Source organism: Pantherophis guttatus, chromosome 1, assembly GCF_059756535.1.
Source record: "Pantherophis guttatus breed Tessera chromosome 1, ASM5975653v1, whole genome shotgun sequence".
Classification (NCBI taxonomy): domain Eukaryota; kingdom Metazoa; phylum Chordata; class Lepidosauria; order Squamata; family Colubridae; genus Pantherophis; species Pantherophis guttatus.
This window is the reverse complement of record NC_142063.1, coordinates 173,406,632-173,424,769: the sequence shown is the minus strand read 5'-3', so window position 1 is coordinate 173,424,769 and position 18,138 is coordinate 173,406,632. Positions and strand designations below refer to the sequence as shown.

The 18,138-nt window shown below is 36.5% G+C and overlaps 1 protein-coding gene across 38 annotated transcripts in view; it reads right to left on the bottom strand.

Moving 5' to 3' along the window:
• The window catches only part of MAP2 (microtubule associated protein 2), a 259,617-nt gene that overhangs the window by 185,486 nt on the left and 55,993 nt on the right, over positions 1-18,138 (bottom strand). For 30 of the 38 annotated variants that reach the window (XM_034432121.3, XM_034431986.3, XM_034432046.3 and 27 more), the window contains exon 3: positions 7,168-7,240. The exons of 2 other annotated variants lie outside the window; for them this stretch is intronic. The gene's annotated coding sequence lies outside the window, so the exon portion shown is untranslated. The remainder of the gene's footprint in view (positions 1-7,167; positions 7,241-18,138) is intronic. 6 more of the 38 variants (XM_034431988.3, XM_087882162.1, XM_087882152.1 and 3 more) reach the window with 1 other exon arrangement.

Sequence of the window (18,138 nt, the reverse complement as noted above, 5' to 3'; positions counted from 1 at the left end):
TGGCGACTGAGCTCCATACAATCATTACTGATGGCTCAGTGACCAGCTTTCCCTAAGAAAAGTGTGGGGTCTTAACAGTTTCTTTGTGATTGTTCTGTGGGTTTTTGACACTACCTATTAAGTCCTCTACTATATTGCTCTCTCCCGGTTAGTTGAAGATATAGTTTTTGCTCTCTATAGAAAGTAATATCAATACACAATTGGTATACCTACAGAGTAAGACTTAGAGGCCATATTTATTTAGTTATTTTATAATATCAGTTTTGAGGTTGCCTCCAAACGACACTGGGCAGTTGTCACACACAAAGCAAGAAGAAAACATCACAGCCTGCTAGTACCATCTCCTGACACTGAAGCATCATTTCTACCACTTTTTAAAAAAATTTAGAGAGAAAGATAAAGAAGATAAATAATAGCAAAATGAGATAAGGAAGACCCAGCTAGGTATATTTAAGAATAGAGAAAGACCTCATTGTGACTGTTGTATGAATCAAAAAGGAACTGGGAGGGACATTGAGGGACACAGGACTAGTGTTTAGGTCTATACAGGATTCTGCAACAGTGAAAAATCTATATTCTTTCTTTCTATGTTCTTTCTCCCCATTTTTTTTTTAATGTTGGGATGCCCCTGTGCTAATCATGGACTTCTACCTTACAAATAATGACTCTTCCAGTCTAGTAATTCTATTTCTGTTTTCATTTTGTGTGAGATGTGTACTGGCAAAGTATTAGATTTCAAAAGACAAGTGTTCCAATGAGTGCTCAATTCTGCCCTAACTGAACATTTCAATCAAGCCTAAAATAGAAAATACAATTAAGGGGACTGCACTATCCCTCTATCTCTCCTTGAACACAGTGAGACTGTCCATAATCCAATGTCTTTCAAAGCATGCACAGAGACGCCATTTAGCTTGCTGGTATTCATCACTTGGGAAAATTAGTTCAAGTGAAACCTGTTTTCCAACATAATTTGAAAGGAAACAAGTAACACTTTTAGCACTATGGACCAAAAGAGCAACTAAATACTACATGGGCAGCTATACTGCATGAGTCATTGGCACAGTGGAAAAAGGAGATGAACCAAAGAAGTAATCATACTTAATAGAAAATGCAAGCTCCCCCCCCCAAAAAAAATAGATCAAAGTTTGTGCATAACTATGAAACTTGCACTAATCTCCAAGGAATGATTTTGAAAGTTCGTACCACTATGTTAGAGAAATAGGATTTTTAGCTTCCTCCCCACCCTTCCCAATTGCTCCCTAAAAGTAAACTTTATAAGCTAACATATTTATCATTTCATCTATATATGCTGTCTTCCAATTTAATTTACCAGAAAAGACTAAACTGGACAAAGATTCAATTTTATCCCTCCAATCCTAACTACAAAATTTCAACTTGATGATTCAGGATTATACTTGTAAGCAATGCACAGAAAGAACACTAAAAGAGAAGAAATTATCTTTTGAGAGCCATCTACAAATCAAATATTAGACCTAGATAAATATTGCTTTTAGGGCGCATTTCCAAATTGGAATATACAAACGCATAGCAGATATAGCAGTTTATATAACAGGTTTTAACATTCACCTTCAAATAAACAGAACCAAGGGAATTGAAATAAATTTCAAATTTCAGTGAAATCCAGCACTATCGCATCTCACTTGTGAGCCTCCTTTGGCATCAAGAGTCAGAAAAGGCTTCTCCTTATGTGCTGGATGAAGAATTGCATTGTTTTGTGAAGTAGCTTCATAAGAAAGAATTCTTCAGAGCTCTCTGATAGGTAAACTGAAAGTTTACATTATCCGAACTATGCAACTCTGATTATAGCATTATGTAGCCTCCAAATTACAGTTATGGTGTATAACACCATAAGCTGCTTTCCAGCAGGATTCTTCAGAAGTTCAGTGGGACAAGAGCCTACAGTACTTCTTTATGCTTGTCCTCAGAGATTGATGCCAGAAAAGATGCCAGTTTATACTCTACTGATAAAAGGAAGCTGCTTCCAGAAAAAAGCTAAGGCATGAAGTCCCTGCTTGCCTATACAGTAGGTCCCCCATCCAATCAACGACTGCATGAGGGGATCAGAAAATTGGTCAACTGTCCTTGGTAGTAAAAATAGCCCAGTGTTCCTACCTTTAGATCAAAAAATGAACATTCTAATGGTTTACAGCTCCAATGCCTAGCATATCTAAATATACCAAATACCCAAGAACTTCCCTGAAATTATATGTCTATTATCTAGAAAAAGTATTTTGCATCCATTACTTGGTCGCCTATGATAAATTTTGAATTTATATAGCAATGTAGGCTCATTTCTTGAGGACTTTATGAAAGCATCCATGCAGTTTTCTTTGCAACAATGTGCATATAGTTGCAGTTTTCCTCTTGCTAGATATATTTCAAGTTCCTAGTCTGCTTAGCAATACTAATATTCAATTGAAGTTTGTCATCCAAGTACTAACCCAGCTTAATCCTTCTTAACTTTCATATGCAGAAAAGGCTAACATAATTCACCGTAATGAACTACTGATTCCAAAGCCTGGTTCTGAACATGGTATAATGAGATTTAAGCAAAGTCTTTTTGGTACATAGTGGAATCCACCAGTATGTGAGATCAGAAGTGAATGATTGCGGTGGCCAAGAAGGGAACTCAAGTTTGCTGAGAGCCTCTAATTCCATGGTTTCAATAACAGGTAAGCTTGTTTTTGGTCTCTCCATCTCCCCGGATATCTTATCTTTCTCTTCAACATATTTCTGGTATGTTTTAAAGCAAAGCTTGAGGATTTGCTACCTCTTTTAAATTCACAACTTATGAAACTGAAAAAGCAGAGACTAATTTGTATCCATGATATTTTTTTTCCAGTCTGGAAGTGAAATTCTGGAAGTGGGAGTTTTCTGAAACAGATGATTTTTCCTTTCTCCACATTTATTCTGCCTTAAGAGAAATATACCTCTATTTTTCTATGTGTATTGAAGATAGGTACTTCTATCTTCCATACACATATATACACAGGTTTTAAACAGCATAGCAAGATCTCTTGTTTTTTTATAAAATGTAAGCCTACATCTAGATGTTTTTAAAATAAAATACTTTTTTTTAAAGAAAAGAGAGAATTAATGTTTAAGATAATAATTCCTTAAATGTTTAATGTGGAGTTTCTCCCTCATGCCTGTATGTATGTGCACATTTTACATACTTATTTGCCATCAACTATAATGTCTCTTTAATCCAAACGTGACTCTCTGTAGTTTCCAAAATGCAAACATTCAAATATAAAAGCAGAAAAAATAATAGTTGCATGTCAAAGCAAAAAGGCCCCACAAAACAGCTGCAGTTTCCACACCCTGGGCAGGAGATGCCCCCAACTCTCACATCTGTTCTCAAAGCTCTGTGGAATCACCAGTTTTAATGGCATTCCAAATCACCAGTGGGATGAGAACTTTACAAGGATCTTCTCTTAAAAGCATTCATCATATTGCCAGCTAGTGAAGATTATTTAAAAAAAAAAAAAAACAGCCAAGCCGTGTTTCTTGTGCCATTAGTATTATTTGCTTTATTATGACAGACTAGCATAGCTAGCCCTCTGGGAAAAGGGAAGGCAGAAAAACCTTGACAGTAAATATGCTGGCCTCTAGAAAACAGTGTGTCACTGAAGTAGCAAAGGACAGAAGAACATACAGTAATTTGTAAAGCAGCACTTCTTCTTTCACATTATATAAGTATAAAGATATTTTAAAACCAACTCCTGAATCGTTCTCCCCAAATCCAGCTGACTCCAGGGGACTGCTTATTTATTTATTTATTTTATTTATTTTATTAAATTTAGATACTACCCATCTCACTCCATAGATGTTCATCTGAATCAGAGGTCATCATGTACTGGGTCTTCTAATCTCAGCTGCCACTTTTCAAACATTAATGTACACATAATTCTTGGAAAAAACTGTGTTTTTTCTATTATTATTATTATTATTGGTTAATCTTTAGTGAGATTCACAGCCTTTGAGGCTGGTTAATAGCTCAGCAGCTCGAGTCCTAACCAAGGACCTAGGAACTGTTAAGGTATCGTCGGAGGATGTAAGCTGTTCCGAGTAAGGTGGTTTTTTGTAGAGTCAAAATATTCAAGTCCGGCAAATTTAGAATTTCTAAATAGCGGGGTAGCCCTTTGGGTATTGCTCCAAGGGCTCCTATTATTATTGAGACTATTTCTTCCTCCATAATCACTCAATTTCAATTTTCAAATCACAATATTTTGTTATTTTTTTCTAGCTGTTTCTCCTCAATTTGTGCATCACCTAGTATTGAAATATCAATGAACCAAACTTTTTTCTTTTCCTCAATAGTGATGTCAGATATGTTGTGGGCCAACTATCTGCCTGTTTGGATCCAAAAGTACCCCAGGATCTTATTTCCCTTGTTCACCTCCTTCAACAGCGGCTCTTTTGCTTTTTTTATGAGGCCATTTAAGCCCGGTTTTTCTTCTTCCATAGTTTATTTCACCTGTAAGAGTCCTCTGCCACCCTGAGAACTAGGCAAGTACACTCAATTAATATGATTTTTTTGGGCGCATATCATGGTGCACTGTCATTAGTTTTCTTGTCTTTTGATCCAAGTTATCAAGTTGACACCCATCAATTATTCCAGCTGAATATCATATTACAGGCACTGCCCAGGAGTTAATTGCCTTTATGATATTTCCTCCACCCAGCTTTAGTCTCAAGATTCTCCAGATTTGCTTTATGTATTTTGTTGAAGTAGCTTCCTTAACTTGGTTGTGCAACAGGCCAGAAGCTTCCAAAACTCCTAAGTACTTGTACCCGTCTTCTGGTGTTACTGCTTTTATCACCTCTATATTTATCAAGTTCGAATCCATCATCTTCAATTATTTTTCCTGCCTTAACAGCAATTGTTGCACATTTGTCAATGCCAAATTGTATTTCAATGTCTCTGCTAAACTCCTCAGTGCATTTCAGTACTGAGCTCAATTCAGCTTTTGTTTTTCCAAACAGTTTTAAATCATCCATGTAGAGCAAATGGGAAATTTTAAGCCATTTTTTAGCATAGCCACAGTTTGTTTTGTTCAAAATGCTTGTTAGTGGTGGCGCAGTGATTAGAATGCAGTACTGCAGGCTACTTCTGCTGAGTGCTGGCTGCTAGCAATTTGGCAGTTCAAATCTCACCAGCTCAAGGTTGACTAGCCTTCCATCCTTCTGAGGTTGGTAAAATGAGGACCCAGATTGTTGGGGGCAATATACTGACTTTGTAAACTGCTTAGAGTGGGCTGTAAAGCACTGTGAAGCAGTATATAAGTCTAAATGCTATTGCTATTGCTAGTGGGGCCATCAAATAACAGAGGTGACAATGAATCTCCTTGGAAGACTCCTTGTTTGATTTCAACTTCTCCAAGTTTTTCTCCACAGGACATCGACTTAGTCTGCCATAGCTTCATGGAAGTCTTCAGGAACTTCTGGATGTTGCTGCTAATTTCAAAAATGTCTAAGCATTTCTCAGTCCAGCTGTATGGATCAGAATCAAAATGCTTTTTTATCAATCAAGACCATGAACAAATGTGTTCGTCTTTTTTTTGAATTCTTCAAAACCAGTTTATCAATCATCAGTTGGCCTTTGGTTCCTCTTGAATTTTTGTAGTATCCTTTCTGTTCTACAGGCAGCAAATCCTTGTTTTCTAGATATTAATAAATTTGGTTTATAATAATGCCTGTAAGTAATTTGTATGTTGTTGGCAGGCAAGTGATTGGCCTGTAATTTTCAGGTTTATATCCCTTTTCTGCATCCTTCTGAATCAAAATAATTGTTCCAATTGTTAGCCATTTTTCAGTTTCTGGTGTTTCTAAAATCTGATTCATCTGGTTTGCTAACCTTGCATGCAAACTTGTTAGTTATTTCAACCAGAATCCATGCAGCCCTAAACCAGGGGCATTCCAGTTCTTGATCTTCTTTGATTGTTTTGCACCACTTCTGTTGATGTTGTTGCTGTTGTTGCTGCTGCTGCTGTTGTTGCACTATTGTTGCCAAAAAAGTATTACCTTAAGTCTGTTTATGGCCAGGACTTACATACTCTTGTGTACTCATAGAATAGGGAGTATTACAGATGTTATTCATTTCTTTTCCATGTTACCCAAATTCAAACATGGCTTGGTTGTCATGTATAAAGACAGGCTTGCCTTGATTAATTGACAACTGTACCATAGTCTCTGTTATGTAGCTAAGAAACAGATACTCAAAAGCATGAATGAAGTTAATTTAAAGAGATAGTGGAATAAGTCCCTGAAATGCATTATTACTGGATTTAAAAATTGTCAGTCTGAAGTGGTCTCAGATAATCTATTATTTTTAAACTGTGTAACATTAGATAGAATCTGCTGAAAATGATAAGAGTAGAAAGATGAGCCTGAGGTTTGGCAACTCTGTTCAACACAAGTCTTGAGAAACTAGTATAGCAATACATAAACTGATCTTCTAATTCTCCTGTGGACTTTAGTGTGAGGTAAACAACTAGTTTTATTACAATATTTTAAGCATAAACAATTAGTATAATAAAATTTCAAATGCAGGAATTTGCCTTTATGGATTTGTTACAGTAAATGCTATTATTTCCTCCTCCCTACATTTGCTTGGCTTTCTTGGCTGCAGTGTGTGTTATGCTAAGCAATTATTTATGCATTAAGAGCGTTGTGGGGAAAGAGAGTTACACTTGCATAATGTGCCTAAATATCCATGCACGTATCTATGCATGTAACAGAAATTCTAATTTGATAAGCCTCGGTTAACAGATGTTACCTCAGGCAAAGGATATGTGCACAATTTTCACACCTTACAATACAGTACTTTTCTCTTTGGCCACTTGCCCTAAAATATTAGAACATACTGTGTGAGTTTAATGGGTGAATATAGAGCTACAAAAACCACAATTTCAATTCTAGTGAAAATGTCTTACAGTCTTGATGGAGAAATAACTAAATTTTCTCCAGTCATCTTTTTCATAACTTCAGGGCTACAGTAATGATCTGCCACTGAATCTTGTTCCAGAATTCTAGGTATAATTGAAACCTGAACTGTCTAATAAATATTAATATGCCCATGGCATCGTACCCATATTGAGAATGACTGTGTAGTGCAAATCAGGCCTCAAGGGAGTTGCTTACCCTTTCAATAGGTTGTTATCAGAAATTGAGGTGATTCCAGGACGCACTCCGCCTAAAACTCTCTCAGGTCTGGCTGGGGAAAAGAAATAGACAAAAGTTGAGGTCCTTTTCGATAAAATATGTGGACAGTATATAGAACCATATATACATGCATGTATACATACATAGCTATATTTTGACTTCTCAGAGGATTTATTAAATGGGACAAGAATTTGTATGTGCCTTTCCAACTCCAAAGTGAAACTCAATGGTAGCTTTTCATCCATTTTTTCACTTGACAAAGAATGTCGAGTTTCCCCTTTGATGCTTAACATATGTTTAAATCTCTCAAAATCTGTTTTTAGACAGGATAATAATATCCATAGTTCTTCTTGCAATGCATTCAAACATAAATTAATTAGTAAATTTAATAAAATAGATATTTTGTTATCTATTCTGAACTTCATAGCCTTGAAGCATTAGATTAGTTAGTACACAGGGGTGAGTTAGTAATTGGCCTAAATTAAAACATATAGCAAAAATTTATATTTTTTATATTAGATATATATTTACATTATTTTTTATATATGAAGTGTATGTATGTATGTACACACACACACACTTTTTAATTTAATTAAACTTTTATTAAAACTAATACAAACTAATATAAAGGAAGGAAGGAAAGAAAGAAAGAAAGAAAGAGAAAGAAAGAAAGAAAGAAAAGAAAGAGAAAGAAAGAAAGAAAGAAAGAAAGAAAGAAAGAAAGAAAGAAAGAAGGAAAAGGAAGAAAAGAAATGAAAGAAATATTGAAAACAAAGAAAAAGGTTTCCAGTGACCAATAAATGTAGACAATGTCTTTTCTTTAATTAAAGAAGTTAATTTATTCATCTCAGCTAGATCTATCAATTTCACCAACCATCCCTCCATAGTTGGTAGTGTTAAATCTTTCCAATTTTTTGCATATAATAATCTCACTGTAATTATCAAATACTGAAATAATCTTCCATGCCTTTTTTTCTGTTTATCCATTAGCCCTAAAAGGGAATATTCTGACATCAATTACATTATTAATGTTTAAAATCCTCTGCATCAATGTATGTATGTGAATGCATTTTTTTAGCTTTTTTATATGTCAACCAAGAATGATAAGATGTCCCTTCATGTTGCCCACATTTTCAATAAATATTTGAAATACTTTCTAGATAATTTCTCTATCGTATTATACCAACATTTTATATTATAAATAAATGTTACATGCTTCATTTTACAAAAAGTCTTTCAGATCATAATACAATATAAATTTCAATTATTTTAATCACATATTACCCACTGATCCCTCTGCGTAAGATTAACACCCATCCCAAATATCTGTTATGTTCATCAGTTGAGGATATACAAAGGTTGAGGATTTATATACAAAACAACTCCATTTTTTTCTCAATTTTGCTGAAATAAATTATTTGACTTTCTGACTTAAACATTTTACATTTTTCCTAATACGTGTTTCTTGTAAAAAATATTACATCTTGTTTTAACTTTTCCAAATAATTATTCTTTTTCCATTTTCAGGAACATTTACTCTGCATTTCTTTAAGAAAAACAGTTCTTTTTCTCTCAGTTCCAATAAACCCAAGTTATCCAAACCTTTCTCCATTTCTCTAATTATTCTTTCTTAGTTTCCAAAACTTCTACTTTCTCAATACAGTAATTTCTTTTAAACTGTAGTCAACTGACCTACAACCTACAGATTCTTCAATCTTCTTAACTACTTTTCTCATTATTTTTTTTATTTCGGCAAATCCTTTTCCACTTCCTTTTAACCACTGCAGTCATCTTTTTGCCAAATTCTTCAAACATTTTCTGCAATAACTCTGGTGAAATCCTCGAACCATACCCTTAAGTTGTTCTAATGAGTCCCTGAGTCTTTCTCCTAATTTAGCAGCTTTTCTTGTGATTGCCATTGTGCTAGACTGAAAGTATGTGGATTACTTGGTGAATGTAAAAGGCAAGGTATTCCTTTTTTCTGTTTTCCTATCTCTATCTTTAGCACTTTAGTCCCAATTAGCTCTCTGTAGTTACAGTTCTCACAGTTTAGCTCATATCATCTTGTTTTGTAAAATCCACCAATTATATCCTGTCCTTAATAATAAGCAATCAGCATTCCCAGGAAGGTCCAATCTGTTAGTCTAATTATTACTGCTATTTTCAAAGGGATTTTCATAAGAAAAAAAAATCTTCTGTTCTTAAAAAAAAATCACTGCCCCCTTTTATCCCCTTTATTTCTTGGATCTTTCTCATTAAGCATTTTGCTTTTAAATTAAAATCCTTTAAAATAGCCATTTTTTTCCCTTTCTTAATTTCAAAAAGAAGACACTCACCAAGAAACTTTGATCTTCATTGCCATATGGAATATCTCTCTTAAGTCATAAATTAAGTCCAAAGATGATTAAGAAAGTAAGGCTATTGCTGATCAAATGTCCATTAACACTTTGCAGCAGTTAAGGGTCAACTGTAAATCTTCAACTTTCCATTGACCACAAGAAACTCAATTCCTATGGTTTCCTTGGGAGGAGTAGCAACAATTCCAGGGCGCAAATGGGTAATTCCTAACAACCTATCATTCCTCCAAAGAGATTTCCGTCACCCAGAACTGGCTCCTAGCCAGCAATTTCAGGGCAGTGCTGTCCCTGCTCCTGGAGTTGCTTATAGGATATCTAACCCACCATCAGTCCTCATCCTGAAGCCTGGGTTCCAAATTTTGAATTACACTCCTATACACATGAACGGCATGAATAACATCTGGAAGAGTAAAGACATCAGCCTCACAGCCAAATGCAAGTTAGTTAACGCAATAGTTTTTCCAATTGCTACTTATGGCTATGCAACTTGGGACTCTTGAAAAAGGCAGATAGGAAAAGGGTTGACCCCTTTGAACTGTGGTGTTGGAGGCAATTATTACACATCCCATGGACTGCAAAAATAACAAACAAAGAAGTCCTAGACCGAACCTCACCAAAATGATAACTTGAAGCCAAAATCACCAAACAGAGGCTGTCGCACTTTGGTCATGTCATGAGAGTGACTCACTCAAAAAGTCAGTCATGCTGGGAGAGATCAGTGGAAAAAGGAGAAGGAGCTGCCCTACCACCCACTGGCCTGACAAGGATGACACTGGGATGACTACGGCTGAAAGAGGCAGGGTGAGACAGAGGGACATGGAGACTGCTGATCCACAGAGTGGCTGAGGGTCGGACACGACTGAATGGCTGACAATGACACATCTTCTGACTTTACCAAATTCACTCAAAATACATTTTCTATAGCACCTTTACACATATTTATACTAGCAGGCAGGTAGGTAAACTTTATTACGATCTAAGATTAGAGAAGTATGAATTGTACATAAAGTTCTCCATAGATCATAAAGATATCAATGTATTTATTTATTCGTTTGTTTGTATGTTTATTTATTAGATTTGTGTGCTGCCCATCTCGATTAAAAGAGGTTAAAAGGTTAAAAAGAAAATGAGAGGAGAAAATGCAATGTTAACAGATAATATCTGCTGCCTTACTGTCATAGAATTGAGGCAGTATTTGACTATATTATGGGTAATAGTGAGCTTGCGATCAGTTAGGAAGTAGGAGAGAGACTAATGATTGTATCTTCCTGGGAGATCATTCATGAGAGGCCAAATTAATATATCACACAAATTGAAATAGAAATTACAGGGCAATAGGACATGCTATATAGCATGGGAATCATGGGGAAAAGTCATTTGCTGGACGGAATCTTCAGGTATTTACCATCTATGACCACTAGAGGGAGTCCACGGAATCTAGCCAGAGCAAATGCTCTGTGATGTCTTTGGTTTATTAAGGATTGGAAATAATCTGGTGGATAGGTAATAAAATAAAGACTCGAAGACTTAGCTTGCCTTGTTGCTAAACAACAATTAATATTAACAATTAATAAAATTAATATTTTGGTCAACTTTATCTTTACACCAGTAGTATTTTCAATTTCAGAGACATCTAAATTACTAGAATTACCAAATCCTGAGAGACTAAAAAATCCCACAATTATTTTTAATAAATACTTTTTGATAAATTACTGGTAGTCCTCAGTTTATAACATTTGTTTAGTGCCTGTTAAGTTACAACAGCACTGAAAAATGTAACTTATGACCGTTTTTCACACTGTTGCAGCATCCTCATGGTCACAGGACCAAAATTCAAATACTTGGCAACTGGTTCATACTTATAACGATTGCAGTGTCCCGAGGTCATGTGATCACCTTTTGCAGCCTTCTGACAAGCAAAATCAATGGGGAAGTCAGATTCGCTTAACAACCATGTTAGTAGCTTAACAACTGCAGTGATTCACTTCAACTGTGGCAAGGATTGTCGTAAAATGGGGCAAAACACATTTAACAACTGTCTCACTTAGCAACAGAAATTTTGGGCTCAATTGGGGTCATAAGATGAGGACCTGTAATTCAATATGCATATGTCAGAGACAGACTGGAATGAGGAATTGGAGATCTCTATTTTGTCTAAACAATAGGAGTCTCAATTTTTATATAAAAAATTACAGTAGATCTTAGACTATGAATTATTTTGCAAATCAACAAAAATCAGATTTATTGGACTCTGTTACATTTGTACACAAAAGCAATTCATTGTGTTATTGGAGATGCAATGAGAATACTTCATTCAAACACATCTTTGAAAATGTGCTAAATTCATTACACGGGAAGGAAGAAGACATCATTACCTGTATAAACTTGCCTTCAAGACTGAGTTTTAATAGGTTTGGATGTCCATAATCTTTTGCATTACATAAATACTATAATGAAACTGAGGGCTGGTCTACAAAAATAGATTCTCTGAAATCTTATTAAGAGATGTATTCTTCAACTTTGGAAAGAAATTTATGGCCCTAATTACTCAGTGAACTGAAGAAGTGATATTGCTTGCAACTAGTGAACAAATATAATAAAATGTGGTTATCTTTTATTAAAACTTTTTTGTAAAACTCTGAATACATATGTACCCATATGAGATGCCTTATATATTTCTTTTCTTTTTTCCGTTTCTTCTTTTGATCAAATAAAAGTAAAAGATAGTTTTTAAAAAATTGATGTACTATTTTTAAAAATGCAGTATTTATCTGTAATTTGTCATTATCTTTAATTTACAGCAAAATATTTAAAAAAATGATGGGTAGAGAACTTTATATTAATAAAGCTCTAGAGCATGGGTGTCAAACTCACAGCGTCATGTTACCGTCATGTGACGTTTCACGATGTTTTTCCCCTTCATGGAGCTACGGGGGTGGGGGGGGCATGGCCTGCAAGTGACACATCCAGCCCCTGGGCCACCAGTTTGACACCCCTGCTCTAGAGCATTTAAATGATGTCAAGTCAACCAAAGTAAAACTGAATCCTTTTATTTATATATGTCCCCATACTGAATATGGGGTCCCTCTTTGAAGGAAAGGGTAGTTCAGAAATGTGAAAAATAAATGTAGCAATATAAGTAGCAGATTGAAATCGGCTCTCACAAAAAGGTCTGCTGCTTTTTAATAATTGAAGTGTATTTGATAATGCATGATATACTTTGACTTTGAATATTTTTTAACGTTATTCAATCTAACATAATTGTTCAGGATTTAACAGTAAACAAGTCTAAAATATGGCAATGTTAATAACTAAGATCACATAGAACATAGAATAATAAGGCCTGGGACTTTGGAGATCTTCTAGTCCAAGCAGGAGACCCTATACCCTTGATGGTGAACCTATGGCACACGTGCCAAAGCGCCACGCAGAGCCATGTTGCCTGGCATGCACGGCGGTGTCCGTTCCTCTTCCGGGTTTCTGGCGCACATGCATGCGCAATGATCACTGGTCTTTTTGCATGTGGCAGTGCCGGAAACTGGAAGAGATGGTCTTCCATTTTCCTGCGTGAGCATGTGTGCCAACCAGCTGTTCATCGCATGCACATGCGTGCCAGAAACCCAGAAAATTAGCTGGCTGGTGTGCATGCGCACGCCATAAACCATAAGTTCATTTTCTCTTCCGGGTTGTGGCCCAGATGAGCGTGTCCGCGGTACTCGGTGCCGAAAAGATTCACCATCACTGCCCTATACAATTTCAGACACATGGTTGTGCAATCTCTTCTTTAAAGCCTCCAGTGATGGAGAACCTACAACCTCTGAAGGTAAGTCAATCCACTGATTAATTGTTCTTACTGTCAAGGAATTTCTCCTTAGAAATACTATCCAGTTGGTTGGATAGTAAGTTAGTGACTCCTAACTTACTTGCAGTCTCCACTAAATCACAATCTCTGATGTTGAAAGTACTTGGTCATCTAGACCAAACCTGTTCAAAGTAAGATTCATACAGCATCTCTAACAGATGACCTCTCAGATTCCATTTGAAGACCTTTAGTAAATAATTTAAAACTTCCTATGCCACCCTGTAGTCACTGATGCAGCAGGAAGTTTCTTCTTTGTCTAGTTTGAATCTGCTTCCTTGTACTTTTAACCTGCTGTGTTAAACAATGGCTCTCCTCTAGTCTTCTGGATTCTAACGCCAGCTCAAAAGAATATGGCACTGTTAGGCCTCATTGACAGATGGTGCACCTAACACTAAATACCATTTTCAGAATAATCTGGATAAAAGTTTGGCACTGCAGCCCCTAAACCTTGGCACATTAAGCTGTGCCTACTTGGCATTAGACTAAACCATTTCCTGCAAGGATTTCCTCTGCCTTCCAAGAGTACTCAAATTTACCAAGAGCAGTTCTATGATCACCTCTACTTCCTTCCTCTAGGATGTAATCTATCTGGAAACCGAATACATTTACTCTTTCCTTGCCTACCATAAGTTAGTTCCCTCCACCCTCCAGTGACATTATGATGACTAGTTAGGGCTCAATTCCTTCTTAGGGAAGGGAGGAACAAATTAGGAATAAAGTTCTGTCTTCTCACCATCACCAATTTATGACGTTCTCCTAACAATAGATCACTATTGTTTCTAACACTTCCAGAGAACTCTTTTTTTATTGCTTTTGGTGTGTCTCGCAGGCTCACCTCATTCACTTATAAGAAATAACTTTGCGTTCTTTTTTAGCTACAGTAGGTCCACCTATTTCCATTTCTTATGCATTTCTTTTTCTCGTCAGCATTGAGCGTATGTGTCCAACAATTTATCCCACTGTTTTTTCTTGAAGAAATTGTTTGCAATTGTGCTTTCAGAATTGCATTTTGTACAATTTCCCATCCTTCTGGCATACTTTTTTTTTTCTTAAGGACTTTACGGTATAGAATCTGACTTGTCATCCTTCCAGATCTGCTCTTCTGAAGTCCAATATACAAGTTTCTTCAGTCCTCTTCCCCCAAATAATATTCAAGATAATATGAACAGTTTCCCCCAGGGAACCAGATACTTTCACTTTTTCAAGGATTGGGTCTAAGCAGTTACCTGGATAATAAAAATTTCCCAATATCACAATAAAATAACAATTTAATAAATACAATAACATAAAAATAAATTGTATAAATAAATAAAATAAATAGAAACTCTTAGAAACAGTGGGCATGATTCAGAAAGGCCTCATCCATATTTTCTATCTGTATAGGTAATCTATAATAAATATCCATGGTTGCTTCTCTTTTTATCCTTTCACATTTTAAACAGAATTCCCAGGTTCTGATTCCTGAATTTATGCAAATTATGCTTTTCTCCTATGTATAACATTTCATTATTTCGGTTGGGCTTGGGTTTTTTAAAAAGTAATTTATTATTTCCCACGCTATGTACAAGCATAAATATTATCCCAGCAATGTTGCCTATTGCCTATATTTGTCTTTCTAAATTAGGGTCACTAGTTCTCCCTGTTTATTTGCCATATGTTGTGCACTATGTAGAAAGATCTTGGTTACGTATTTGGTTCTAGACTTTTTCCATTCTCCTTTTTGTTTTAATTTAACATCCTCTTTATAACTGGAAAATACATGCCAAGCATGCTTTCTTGCCATCAAAGAACATAGAAATACAGGGTTGGAAGGGACTTTGGAGGTCTTCTAGTCCAACCCTCTGTCAAATAGAAGACTTTATACCAGTGGTGGGATTCAAATAATTTAACAACTGGTTCTCTGCTGTAATGACCAGCCGGGTAGGCATGGCTAGGTGGTCATGTGACTGGGTTGGCGTGGCCAACTTGACATCATTCATGTCGATGGGCCCTTCATCTCACCCAGCATCTCATGACCGTGGGGATGCTGCAAAGGTTGTAAGTGTGAAAAACTGTCATAAGTCACTTTTTTCAGTGCCATTGTAACTTTGAATGATCACTAAATGAACTGTTGTAAGTCAAGGATTACCTGTACAAAAATACAAAAAGCTTCTTTGCTTGCAAAAAGCTGCCCTAAATACCAATCATTAGATTAGAAATGGGGGAATACATAGTGAAGATCAATGACAGTCACAGCCGTTATGGAAACCTAAACTATTTTGTCTGAATACCTTCCTTTTCTTCAGCAATACCTGCAAACTGGAATTACAAATCAGGGAGGGTGCCAGAGCGCCTTGAGGAATTAAAATAGTTAAAATGCAATAACTATCAGCAGCCAACTCTTGCTCATAAAGTGAAACCCTTTAGCAGAAAGGTCATTTAAACTCTCCAGAAAGTGGAAGGGCATACTTGGGTTACAAAATGCCAAACTAAAGAGACAAATTAACAAAGTATATAGGGAAACCAAGTTCAGGTTTCTGCCCTCCCAAGCTTGTCAGGATCACAATAAAATTAGTACATGCCACAGATATCTAAATAAATTTCAAGTCTGTGTTGGAAGAAGTATCCATCTGGTTCAGTTCCTAGCTGGGAGAAAGACACTGGAAACATGGGGGCTGATTGGAAAGATGGTTTAATGATGAAGCAGAACCACATGGCTGAAAGGGTGTTGGGCAATTCCTATTGTGTCTTAATGTCTTTCCTCCTGTTTTGGATCTTGAGTGAGGGCTAATCCCATTCTGCCTTTGTTCAGACCTTGCTGCAGGGAATTTTTGCCTATGAATAGAGCTATCTATCTCTTTATCTCTTAAGTGCTGATATCTGCTGTCGGCTATTAAGGAAAGTGACTGGCTGATTTCTCCCATCAAGAAACCACGTTTCTCCATTTCTCATTCAGGGAAATATATTCTTCCTTTTTAATATTTCTCAAAATATTTCATTCTTCTAGGACAGGGGTGGGTGATAACTTTCTGATTATTGGTGCCATGTTACTAAGCCTTATTATCATGAGAGAAAACTAAAATGAATTGGAAGGAGGATCTACTTACTATCAGTGAGCAATCATGTATCTTGGCCACTCCGAAGCAATGCAAGAGACTCCTGTCCCAAAGGTGCTTTTTCAAGAGGCAACTGGACTTTCTGGAAACCAAGAAAGTCCAGTTGCCTCTTGAAAAAAGCACCTTTGGGACAACCATGACCTGGACGACTGAAGAATCCCCATAGACAAGAGACTCTTGTGCTCAGTGAACTGACAAAGCACCATTTCCAACCCACGAGAAGCAATCCTTAGATCTATTTGCACCACTTAAAGATACCAGCTAGTCTCACTCACCTCAAAAGATATCCTAAGGAAATCATCCAGATTTAAGGAAAGATCACATGCCCCCAGAAAGGCAGTAAGAAAATCAGACAAGAGTGCAAAGCTTGCATTCTGCCTCTCAGCCATTTTTTCTATGGCTATGCCAACCCTTATGTAAATAGCTCTTAATCCAACCAGTCTCTCCTCCCAAGCCAGTAAAAGTAAAAGTACCAGGAAAGGGGAAAAAACCTCCAGAGAAGCCACTCAGGCTACAGAAAGTCTGGGCGTACTGCCAAGAATTATTAAGGGCTGTTACAATGTAACAAGGCTTAACCCAGAGGCAGTTTCTGAAAACACTTAAGCAGGGCAATAATAAAGATAAGGATTAGGCTAGAAACAACACACACAGGCACTTCAGAATGCCTCCTTCCTGCTTTCCTGGCAGGATTAACCTTGGTGGGAAAAAGAAAAGGCTGTTGGAAGATTTCTTCCAACAGCTGGTTCGCCAAACTGCTCAGAAAATTAGCTACTAGTTCATGTGAACCGGTGTGAACTGACTGAATCCCACCACTGTCCTATACCATTTTGGACAAATGGCTGTTGAATCTCTTCTTGAAAATTTCCAGTGGGGAGTACCCACAACTTCTGGAGGTAAACCATTTCACTGGTTAATTATTCTAACTATCAGGAAATTTATGCTTAGTTCTAGGTTGGATCTGTCTTTAATAATCCTCCATCCATTACTCCTTGTCCTTATTCAGATGCTTTGGTGAATAGGTCGATCCTCTCTCAAATATTGGAAGACTGCTATCATGTCACCCTTAGTCCTTCTCTTTGTTAGATTAGATATACCTACTTCCAACAATCATTTATTGTACAGTTTAGTCTCCAAACTCCTTATTATCTTTGCAATACTTCTCTGCATTCTTTCTAGAATCTCAGCATCTTTTTTTGTATTGTGGTGACCAGAATTGGATGCAATACTCCAAGGGTGGTCTTAGCAGTGCAGTATAAAGTGCTACTATTACTTTATGTGATCTTGATCTATTCCTCTGTTGATGCAGCCTAGGATTGCATTGGCTTTTTCGGCACTTGCAGCATACTACTTGCTCATACAAGTTAGTTAGTTAGTTAGTTAGTTTATTTGATTTGTATACCGCCCTACTCCCGAAGGACTCAGGGCGGTGAACAGCCAACAATAAAATACATAAATACACAAAATTTAAAAACCCGATAAAATCAAATTAAACTTTTTGGCCCAGACAAATTAAAATACCCCAATAATTTAAAAACAGGTTAAAATTTACATATTTAAAAAGGGAAGAGATCAGGCCAAGCCCGCTTGATGGAATAAAAAAGTCTTCACAGCACAGCGGAAGGAGTGCAGATCCGGG